This window comes from Lipotes vexillifer, unplaced genomic scaffold (assembly GCF_000442215.2).
Source record: "Lipotes vexillifer unplaced genomic scaffold, Lipotes_vexillifer_v1.1 scaffold299, whole genome shotgun sequence".
NCBI classification, from domain to species: Eukaryota; Metazoa; Chordata; class Mammalia; order Artiodactyla; family Lipotidae; genus Lipotes; species Lipotes vexillifer.
The window spans coordinates 2,360,855-2,373,115 of NW_006784347.1; the positions used below are offsets into that span (position 1 = coordinate 2,360,855).

Genomic DNA, 12,261 nt, shown 5'->3' on the forward strand with positions numbered 1-12,261 from the left:
ATGTTTTTGTTAACTAAAAACCTGGATTTAGGGGGAGAATGACAATGTCCATTTTCCTAAATAATTAAAGGTTCTTTTCTTTCTTTTCTTTAAAGCTGACAAGCAAATCAGGAAACTCAAAAGTTTAGTTCATGTAAATAGCAGAAGTTGTCTCGGCCTGACCTCCTCTGGGGACAAGTAATCCCACCCAGTCTGGCCTTCTTAATTAAGCAGACACAGCCCACCTGCAAGCAATCTTTGAAATTTCACAGACCATATTAACTCATGTTACCATACCACTCCCCATTTCTATCTCAGTGAAATCACATAGTAAAGCAGATGATCGAGACTTAGGCATTAAATAAATCACAGATATGATCAATGGTATGTCAAAATTCAAAGATATATAGTAACTTAAATGAATAAAGTCGTGTTCCAGGTTCCCCCCCACCCATTAATATGTTTAAAAATCAACGTATGAGTACAGAGAGCAAACATGTTGAAGGTATGAACAACACACAAAACCCTTACACACAACAAAACAGTGCTAAAGCTAGTCTCATAGCTGTAATCAGTATTCATCATTTAACACTCTGCCAGCCCCACGGTACTTTTTCAGATGATATGGGTGGCCCAGATCTCTTCAAAAGAAGTTCTCTAGGGAATTTTAATTACTGTGTTCCCACTCCCCTCACTTTATGTCTTTGAAATGAGCGGAGAAATGCTGAAGATCACTACAGTAGAGTTGGGATTGTCATTCTTCTCAAGGAATAGCCATTTCCACGGTGAGTATTTGAGTCTCACACTCAAATCTTGAATTGAGAGTCTCGGCAAGTGAGGGATGCTCAAAATTCTCTTTTATTCATTTATCCATTCATCCAAACATGCAGTGAATCTTTCTATGTGCCAAGCAGTGTGTCAGGAGTTGATACAAAGATTTAAAAAAGAACAGCATTTTCTCCACACCCTCTCCAGCATTCATTGTTTGTAGATTTTTTTGATGATGGCCATTCAGACCGGTGTGAGGTGACACCTCACTGTAGTTTTGATTTGCGTTTCTCTCTCTAATGATTACTGATGTTGAGCATGGAGGTTCCTTAAAAAACTAAAAATAGAACTACCATATGACCCAGCAATCCCACTACTGCGCATATATCCTGAGAAAACCATAATTCAAAAAGAGACATGTACCACAACGTTCACTGCAGCACTATTAACAATAGCCAGGACATGGAAGCAACCTAAGTGTCCATCAACAGATGAATGGATAAAGATGTGGCACATATATACAATGGAATATTACTCAACCACACAAAGAAATGAAATTGAGTTATTTGTAGTGTGGTGGATGGACCTCGAGTCTGTCATACAGAGTGAAGTAAGTCAGAAAGAGAAAAACAAATACCGGATGCTAACACATATATATGGAATCTAAAAAAAAAAAAAAAAAAAAAAAAAAAAAAAGGTTCTGATGAACCTAGGGGCAGGACAGGAATAAAGACACAGACGTAGAGGATGGACCTGAGGACATGGGGAGGGGGAAGGGTAAGCTGGGGCAAAGTGAGAGAGTGGCATGGACATATATACACTACCAAATGTAAAACAGATAGCTAGAGGGAAGCAGCCACATAGCACAGGGAGATCAGCTCTGTGCTTTGTGACCACCTAGAGGGGTGGGATAGGGAGGGTGGGAGGGAGACGCAAGAGGGATGGAATATGTATACATATAGCTGATACACTTTGTTATATAGCAGAAACTAACACAACATTGTAAAGCAATTATACTCCAATAAAGACATTTAAAAACAGCAACAACAACAACAACTTTCTTGACCCAAGGGTACTCCCAAAACAGTAGAGAAGAACTGGTCTTCATTTCACCATCCTATGACCCCACTAGAGTAACTATTAAAAAAAAGTCCTCACAAAGAATATCCTGAGTGTGTCATTGGAAATAAAAATGGACAAACATGCTTCTTTATCATTGTGTGTGTGTGTGTGTGTGTGTGTGTGTGTGTGTGTGTGTGTGAAATTTATGAGCCAATTATATGGATTTATACACCTCAGTAGATCTTCTGCATGAGCTAGGAATATCTCACCCTCCTCCCAATGAGTCATTGCATCTATTAAAAAATGTTGGATGAGTAAGCAGTGGCCATGGGAAGAGAGTGTAATCTAGGTGTTTGTAAAGAAACAGCAATGATCGAAGCAATGAAGCAAAAAAGGGGACAAGCGATACAGAGCACAGTGAGGCCTGAAGTGGACTGAACTGTCGGAGCATCAGTTTGGGTGGGCTTATTTTGCTAAGTATAGAACTAAGCATGATTTTTGGTTCACAGTTTTTTGTCTTTTTCTTTAGTCTGTTATTATGGTGAACTACGTTCATTGATTTTTGAATGTTGAACAGTTCGCATTCTTGGGAAGATTATGCGTGGGTCACGACGCGCTGAAGCTGGACCTACACCAGCTCATGAGAGCTCATTCTGCACATCTTTTCCCAACTCCACATTCAGTGACCTTATGTTGGTAACTTGCAACTGGCCATGGTGGGAGATTTACACCATGGAAATCCGTACAAAGAGGGCTCCCCCCCACCAACCGAAGAGCCAGTTTACCAGCACAACACTATTATTATCCTTTATATACATTGCTGAATTTGGTTTGCTAGTGCTTTGTTCATTTGTCCAAGTGCATGAAGGAAGTTGGTCTATAGTCTTTTTGCAGTATCTTTTGGTATTATTATCTAGCCTCATAAAATGAGTTGGGAAGTGTTCCTTCTATTTTCTGGAGGAGTTTGTGTAGGATCAGTATTTCTTCCTTAAAGGTTTGGTAAATTTGCCATGGAAGCCATGTGGGTCCGGAGTTTTCTTTGTAGAAAGGTTTTAAACTATGAATTCAATTTCTTTAGTTACTATTGGACTATTCAGGTTATCTATTTCTTCTCGAGTGGGCTTTGATAGTTTATCTTATAAGGAAATTTGTCTGTTTCATCTAAGTTATCCAGCTTCCGGGCATAATGTTGTTTGTAATATTTCCCTATTATTCTTTTAATGTCTGTAGAGTCTGTAGTGATGTCCTCTCTTTCAGTCCTGATATTGGTAACATTTCTTCTCTTCTAATATAATCATTTATTCCTATTAATTTATCTCTAGGCACTGCATCAGCTGCAATTTTTGATTTGCTGTATTTTCAATTTTATTCAATTGAAAATATTTTCTACTTTCCCTTGTGACTATCTTTGGACCCATGGCTAATCAGAAGTGTGTTTAATTTCCAAATATTTGTGAATTTTCCAGACATCTTTCAGTTATTGTTTTCTAGTTTACTTCCATTATAGTCAGAGAACTTGCTTTGTATAATTTCAGTTCTTTTCAACTTGTTAAGGTTTGTCTTATGGCCCAGAATATCGTCTATCTGCGGAATGTTCCACGTACACTAAAAAAAATATGCATTCTGCTGTTGTTGGGTAGAGTTTTCTATAAATGTATTTATTTGTCTTTTTAAACACAAACATTTTTCGCTGAAGATCTCCTGACATATAATCCACAGTTCTCTTTTAATCCAATTTGGTTGCAGAAAATACTTTCTTACATATAACAGGTTTACTAGGCTTAAAGTTCTAAAGGCAACCAGATTAATAGAGAACTTGAAGCAGATCTGATTTTTCTAGGCTGCTTCAGAGCCATGCTCAAGGCCAGGTTGAGTTTACACGCAGTGCTACTAAAACCAAGAAGAATCCATGGAGGGAGGGAAGGAGGGACTGGTGCTTAAGAAGTTCTAATGGTCAAGGAACAATTATGAAATTAAAATAGCAACTTGCTATCAGTGTCCTTTATAAGCCATTTGGCCATATGGTCCCCACCTGGGATTGCTCTTTTGAGTCATTTCACTCTGAATGTATACCTCCTGGCTAGAGCAGAGGCTACTTGAGGATACAGAATATGTGTGATACATTTGTGGGTCCATCACAGCATCTTAGCTGAGATGCTCACCCTTTATTTAATGACTTTTGAATTATGACAATCATAATTTGATATGACAAACATTTCTGCAATAATATCTCCATATAAAATATTTTTCATTAGTTCCCAGCTGTGTTAGATTATAGTAGACATATAAAAAAGGCAATAGAACTAACATGGTTCTGGAATTTTCGACAAAATTCCCAACATTACAGTTATCATCCAGTCACCACCAGACTAGAAAGGCTGAAGGGAAAAAAAGACAAGCATTATACTATGAAGTTACTCTTAAATAATAAGACAGCCTCTGAGAAACAGAGTAATTTTTAGAGAATTTCCCCTTTTTGAAACTCCTGCGACTGGACAGATTAATTATTTGACTTATGAATTAAGAGAAATTTAGGAATAAAAGATTGTTTCTATCCAATTGCTTTCATTTTTTCTTTCTTAAGTCAGAAAATGCAGAATTATTCAGGGAAGCACTCACTATCCAATGGAAATACAACATGAGCCATAAGTGTGCATCATGAAAATATGTAGTTTTAAACTGTCTAGTAGCTGCACTAAAGAAGAAAAAAGCAGGTGAAATTAATTTTAACAATGTATTTTATTTAACCCAATATATCCAAATTATCATTTCAACATGTAATAAATATTAAAAATTATTAATAAGATTTTACATTCTTTGTTTTGTACTGTCTTCAAAATCCATTATGTATTTTACACTTAGAGCACATCTCAGTTCAAACTAGCTACACTTCACTGCTCAATGGCCAAATGTGGCTGGTGTCTACTCTACTAGACAGCCCATGCCCAATTCTTGGGTTCCAGCTTTTCAGACCTAGACACTGGGCTTAACCAGAACAGTCAAAACCCTCCTCTTTCCTCTTACTGACACTTCCATACATGCAGGTTTATGCAGTGTTAGTAGGTGCTTTACCTAATTGAATGAGAAGATAATCTAAACCTGTCTCCAGGTGAAACATTCTATTTTAGAAATTCAAAACCCCTTTAAAAAGCTAACATCAAATATTAAAAACTCAGGAATAAGAACAAAAGTAATCTAGGTAAAAGGCTAAAGTTTTTATAACTCTTATAGTTCTATAAGACCATTAAAAGATACACAACTTGTGAGCAAACTTACATAACACTTCTAGCTTATTCCTTTGATTTTTAGTAGAAAAAAGACAAGACACAGGCACGCGTGTTGGGACACAAGCCCTGCATCAGCTCATCCGTTTACAGGCTTGCTCAGGTGAAGAGCCATCACTCTGCACCAGTCTAACAAACAGCTGCTCAGTTTTTGTTCCTCATCAAATTCTTACATCTGGTTAACAAGAGCAACTGTTTCCAAGTGCTTCAGGGACTGGTTTTTAGCCACAAAGCCAGCCTCTTGACCCAGCAGCCTGAGCTACCACCTGAGCCCTCTACAGAGTTCTCACTGGGCCACAGCCTGTGTCCGCCCGCGTGGCCACAGTTCTGAGATGCGATGTGGCTGTCCGTCTTTGCTGACAGCTCTGACAGGGACAGGTCACCCTCTACCACGGGCCAAGCTGCAAGAACACTAGCCTGATCCCCAGGAACAGGGAGAAGAGTTTCAAGTCCTGCACAGCCCAAAACCACAGGGCCCTGCCTGCGCCACTCGAGGAGACACTGGTGAGAGGCAGGGGCAGGCCTGGGAAGAGAATCCAGGAGCTGCTTTTCCTTGGGAAAGCCCGAGGGGCGGCAAACTCCCTGCTTCCAGGTGGGATTGGAGCTGGCTTGACCCTCCTCCCAACCCCCATCCTTTCACAATCACCTGTGGCTGAGCTCCAAACACAAAGGCACCTGTGGGTTCTCCTTCCCTTTTATCTTCACATTTCCTCCTTCCTGCGGTACCCTGTTAAAAATCTATCAGAGGCTAAAGTCCACAGCTGCCAAAACCAAATAAATACAACTCACAAATCAGGATTTGAACTGCACATCTATTGTGAACAATCATTTGTTAGCTTCAGTGAGTCTGGATCCTTGATCTTACTTGATTACATGAAAGGTCGCTGGTCCAAACACAGGCACTGAAGCCAACCCACATCCATTAGCAGAACTGCAAAGAGTCTGAAACAATTGGGTTCCAATCCTGGCTTGACCACTTACCGCCTAGTTGGATGATGCTTAGCCTGAGACCCTTGGTTTTCTCACCTGTAAAAGGGTCCTGCACACCTTACTTCCCAGCTTCATGCCTCCCTGGTCCCCACCTCCCACTCTGCTCAAGCCATAATGACTTTCTCCACGATAACAGTACCTTGTTGAGGTACAGTCTGCATATAGAAAAGGAACAAATCTTATGCATATGATTTTTAAAATACTGATATTAATATTCGTTATAATAGCTGGCATTTAAGCTCACATTATGATCCTGGCTCTCACATGCATTATCTCCTTTACTTCTGCCAATTCCCTAAGAATTTGCAGGTGAGGAAAGCGGTGAGTGAGGTTAAGAGATCTGCTTAGACAGGGGTTAAAAAAAAAAAAAAAAAAAAAAAAGTGGTCTTTGGAGCGGCAAATCTGGGACTTAAACCAAGTCTGCCTGACTACGAGGTCCAGGTTCCTACCCCACTTCCACAGCACAGCCCCACCTTTAGTCTGGCTAACTCCTGGTCATCCCTCAGGTCACGGCAAAGATGACGCTTCTCCTCGGAAGCTTCCCTGATTACCTAGGCTCAGTTCTCTGTTACCTTCCTCCTATCACTGTATTCATTAACTGCCTGGTTTACTTAACTACAAACTCCACAAGACAATCACAGTTGTAACAAATGTTTGTCAACTGAATACATAAATGTAGCCTAATTCAGAGGGTTGCTGTGAGGATTAAATAAAATCTGTAAAGCACAAGTAAGTAGGACAGACTGGTGTGCTCATCACAGCCTGTAGGTATAGTTGTGGCTGCACAGGTGGAGAGAAGCAAAGGAATGAGCTGAGATCCTACTAAGAGCAGGGAACTGTAGGGCTTATTTGAAATAGAAGACTTGGTCCCTGTTCCCGAAGAGAAACACCAAATTATTATTGCACCAAAGAGCACAGAACAGGGACTGCCCTGGTGGTGCAGTGGTTAAGAATCTGCCTGCCAACACAGGGGACACAGGTTCGAGCCCTGGTCCCGGAAGATCCCACATGCCGCGGAGCAACTAAGCCCATGTGCCACAACTACTGAGCCTGCGCTCTAGAGCTCGAGAGCCACAATGACTGAGACTGTGCTCTAGAGCCCCCGAGCCACAACTACTGCGCCTGCATGCTACAACTACTGAGCCTGCACACCACAACTACTGAAGCCTGCACGCCTAGAGCCCGTGCTCTGCAACAAAGAGAAGCCACTGCAATGAGAAGCCCGCGCACCGCAACGAAGAGTAGCCCCCGCTCGCCGCAACTAGAGAAAGCCCTAAAGCAGCCAAAAATAAATAAAATTAAAAAAAAAAAAGGAGCACAGAACAAGAAAAGAAGTAACCTCAGAAAGACAACGAAGAGTAAAAATTGTTAAAGCTTTTGAGGACAGAAACTGAATTAGCCACTTCTTATCTATAGAGGAGAGGGCAGTGCTGTGACTAGAGCCCAGGTGTCCTGACTCCCACGTAGGGTTCTCTCTGGAACATACAAGCTTTGATAGGAAACCCGGAGAGAATCACAAGAGCTGCTGCTTAACCCACATTGTCAGGCATCCAGGATGCAGACTGGCCACTGGGAGGCTCAGGCCAACAGGTGGCCAGACACGACTGCTCTCCGAGTTCCCTGTTCTGCCCCCTAATGCACCCCTACTGACTCAAATCCAGGTTGCCTTGCAGGAAGCAATTACCCAGTGCAAACCCTGACTGCATTTTTTTTTTTTTTTTTTTTTTTTTTTACGCGGCATGTGGGATCATAGTCCCCCGACCAGGGATCCAACCTGCAGTCCCTGCAGCAGAAGCATGGAATCTTAACCACAGGCCCACTAGGGAAGTCCCCTGACTGCCTCTGGATACTAATCAGCTAAATTTTACCTGGGGCTTGACCTACTCCCTGGGTTAAGCTGCACATGGAATTTCCACACCTAAGCGGCCAAATATCCAATCTTGTGAGCAGTGCAGCAACTCCAAGGCCTTCATCGTGTTCCCCAAATAGTGACCAACTGTCCACTGTGCAGCTGTTCTAAAAGTCTTCACCCTGAATTCCTTACCAAGTAAGATCTTTCTCCAACTTTGTTTTGTTATGTGGGTGGGTCTAAAGAGGTACAGATACAGTTAGCAACTCATTCCATTTCAACAACTCAACTAAAGAACTCAGAGATGCTCTCAACCCACACTAGAGCGTCTCAGACAAGCCTTGTTTCTTTCTGACGCTGGAACTGTCAAAACAGAGACAGTGCCCGCCGCTGGGGGACAATGACCGCAGTCAGCTGGGCTGCAGCTGTCTGGCCCACAGACTGGTCCTGTGATCCCAGTTGTAAAAGGTCAGGGGTTTCTCTTCAATTCTCCGCTGGATTTAGAAGCCATGTCTGGCTGAAAGTACAAACCACAACCTATAAAGGGACTCGTTTAATACTTGGAAAGATTAAAAGCTACAATTAACCTTTTGCAAAATAAGAAAGTCTGGAAGAACTATTATTGCGCTCACTCTCAGTTACAGTGCCAATCAGGAGGTCAAGGCCAATGCTCTCTTCGTCAGCTTGATGCTGAGGTGACCAGAGAAATGCGCCATCCCTCTGGCCTGAGGACGCAATGGGGATTTCTCTATCTTCAGCGCGTGGGGTGCCTGGGCTGACACCCTCCTGTCACGTGGTTGTGCTGGCCTCAAGGCCCCTGCCACTCAGACCCCCTGCATCATTCCTTCATCTACTCTATGAGGGAAGGAGCAAATCCTAAACATAAGAACAGAGCCAGGACCCAAGGTCCCTTGCTGCTGAAAAACATCTCTGAAAAATCACACAGAAGTGTGATTATTTTTCTTTTGTCTCCCAAACTAAAACATAAGCAGGGCTTTCTCTTTGCCAGGCTCAAACCCTTTTTGATGTGTTAATGGTTTAGAACCGGAGCCATCAGTCAAAACATAATATCACAGATCATGAACTTAGAGAATACGGCAGGAACAGTCTACTAAACTTTACAGAACTTTAGATGCTAATTTGACTTTACCCATGAAAGACAGACCTACAGACAGAACTCACACTATGAATGATAGTCTCAAGCAAACAGTCAACATTCAAAATAAATGCTGCTTGAAGACAGTATCTTAAAAAAAGAAGTCCATTAAAGGAGGGCAGCAAAAAAAAAAAAAAAAAAAAAAAAAAAAAAAAAGGGGGGAAAGCCCCAGCATAAATACTATCCACATCCTCCACCTGCCTGCTTCAAGGTCACCTTCACAGTAGTGTCACCAGACACACTGGAGTCAGGGCTTAAGCCACAGTCTCTGCCTGCGAAAATGGCCTTTATCCCAGTTTTTCCTATCCTTTAGGGCAGTACCTTGTAAATTCAGGTATGTGACTTGGCAGACAGTGGTAGAGGTAGGAGATAAAAAGCATGTAAATTAGACAGAAAAACAACATCATATCAGATGAACCAATAAAATAATCAAGGTCTGAGTTATGTGAATACACGATAAACATTAAATCACATTAACAAGTGTTGAAATTATAAAATAGATCAGCAAGCAAATAAATTAGTAGATCAGCTTTAGATCACATATCCTGTCAGTTAAATTTTTTTGAGTATATACTCAGAATGTAGACATTTACTTATAAATTATATACATGTTCTAATATAATACAGCTTTTATAAAAATTAAAAAATAGAAATAAAGAGCAAAAAATGAAATAATTAGCCTTTTCACTAGCTTTTAGTTATGGCTTTCTGACAGCTTTGTACTATCTTCAGCTGACACATCAAGGCTCAATATATATACTTAGGGTGAGGCTCACTGTTAATGATAATGGATGTAAATCCGTATTTCAAACAGTCTTCTTGATAATTTCCAAGGATTTTGACCAAAGGTCAACATATGGTCATCTGTATGTTAAATATTAGCAAGGCTTTTTTACATTCTTATAGATAAAAAGAGTAAAAATATATACAAAAAGAAACTTTAATATTTTCTTCTTGGATCGTGCCTTGAGCAACCCATTTTGGAGACCACTGAAAGGAGAAACAGAATGAATCAGAGAGTTCACAAGAGCCGCTGGGGCATCAACATGACAACATGCTCATGCCCTGGGGCCATCTTGCTTACAATCTCCTTGTCTTTGGGGGGATGGCAAACGAAAGGCTAATTATTGCACAATAAGAACAATCTTCGATGGATTTTGTATCTTCTTTATACATTACATATAAAATTTAGAAGTGAAAAGGTATATAGCATTGATATTTTTTCATGATTAATACTTTACTTTTCAAAAAAAACATGATTTGAGAAATCTCAGACCCACAATGCTCACAGCCTCTCTCTTCACTCCATAGATGACACCTGGAACAAAACCAGAAAGGATGGTCCTCCAATAGCTAGCTGGAATTCAGGATGCATTTTCCCAAGGAAATGATGCTACAAACTGCAGTTACCTATAGGTGGACCAGAATTACGGTTCAGCCATGCCATAAGTTAATAGGTTAAGAGGAAAACTGGCAAAATGTTGATAATTGTTGAAGCTGAGTATTGGATACATGGGGATTCATTACACTCTTCTCTCTACTTTTGTGTATACTTGAAATCCCCTACAATAAAACATTAAAAAATAAAAGATGAAAAAAATCATGCTGGGGCCACCTGACATCCTTACCATTGCTCCTGTGTAATTCAGGAAGCATTTTCCCCACAGTTGCTTCTCCAAGCAACTCAAAACATGGGGTACCTGCTTGCAAGTGAGAGTGTCTGCAGTGAAACACCTCACCCGACAAACTCCCCTAAGCAACAAGGGGCACTGGGAAATAGCCATGATTATAAATGCCAAACACAGAAACTTAAGTGACCCATTAGAGGGGCAGGATATTTTCAGTTAAGTACAACATGGAAAGAAATACTTTTTTTTATTTCTTGTACTCATTGTATTAAGGATTATAAGACACCAAAAAAGAGCAACCTTTTTTGGCTGTATGCAGTGAGTCTCTTTTGGCTGTATGTAATGAGGCTGTTTTTGCCTTAAAGTTTGCTCACTCTAATTTCTGAAAAGAAAGAATTGCATGAAATTGAGATTAAACTTACAAGTTAGAATTTCTTCTCAAAATTGATAATGTTCTCCCTAAAAAGTATTCTTTTATATGTCAAAACCACAGCCTGTATTTAGGGAATGCAATTATTATAAAAACCTATCCCTCTTATTAAATATCTAAATATGACATGACCTAAGGAAAAAAGGTTCTCCAAAATTAATTTGTTAGTTTTGCAATGGTGTAAACGTAATATTAGTCAACCTTCTAGGCCATATCTTTCAAAAGTAGGGTGAAACCAACACCCTACTGCTGTGTTCTGCAGGTGGTTTATAAGTCTGAGATAAAGAATTTACTCATGAATGTAATTCACAATTACATGTCATACACTCAAACATAAACCCAAGAACCTTTTGAAATCTTCAGGAAGCTTCTCATTATAGACATGTGGAAACTTAGTGTGCAAGAACGGCACTGAATTAAATACAATCGTGCCTCAGCATCCAAGGGGGCCTGGTTCCAAGACCCCCACAGATACCAAAATCCACAGATGCTCAAGTCCCTCATATAAAATGGTGTAGTATTTGCATATAAACTATGCACAGCCCTCCCCCATATACTTTATTATTATTTTAATATTTATTTATTTATTTATTTATTTAGGCTGCACCAGGCCTTAGTTGCAGCACGTGGGATCTTCGTTGCAGCATGCGGGCTCTTACTTGCAGCATGCATGCGGGATCTAGTTCCCCAACTAGGGAGCAAACCCGGGTCCCCCGCACTGACAGCATGCAGTCTACCCACTGGACCAGCGAAGTGCCCCCACCCCATATACTTTAAATCATCTCTAGATTACTTATAACACCTAAGACAGTGTAAATGCTATGTAAATGGTTGTAAATACAATGTAAACGCTATGCAAATAGTTGCCAGCATGCAGCAAATTCAGGTTTTGCTTTTTGAAACTTTCTGGAATTTTTTTCCAAATATTTTTGATCCGCAGTTGGTTGAGTATGGGGACAGGGAACCTGAGGATATGGAGACTGACTGTATACTCCTGGTCATGTGACAAGTACATTCTTGGAAAAGAAAGCATCCAACTTGCTTAAGAACACTCAGCAAGGCAAACATCCCAAGTGCAATATGCTGACTCTAAATGCCTCATTCTCCCACTCTTT

At 40.5% G+C, this 12,261-nt stretch overlaps 1 protein-coding gene across 1 annotated transcript in view; it reads right to left on the reverse strand.

Annotated features, from left to right (window-relative positions):
• The window catches only part of TEX2 (testis expressed 2), a 108,879-nt gene that overhangs the window by 42,217 nt on the left and 54,401 nt on the right, over nt 1–12,261 (reverse strand). The window lies entirely within an intron of this gene.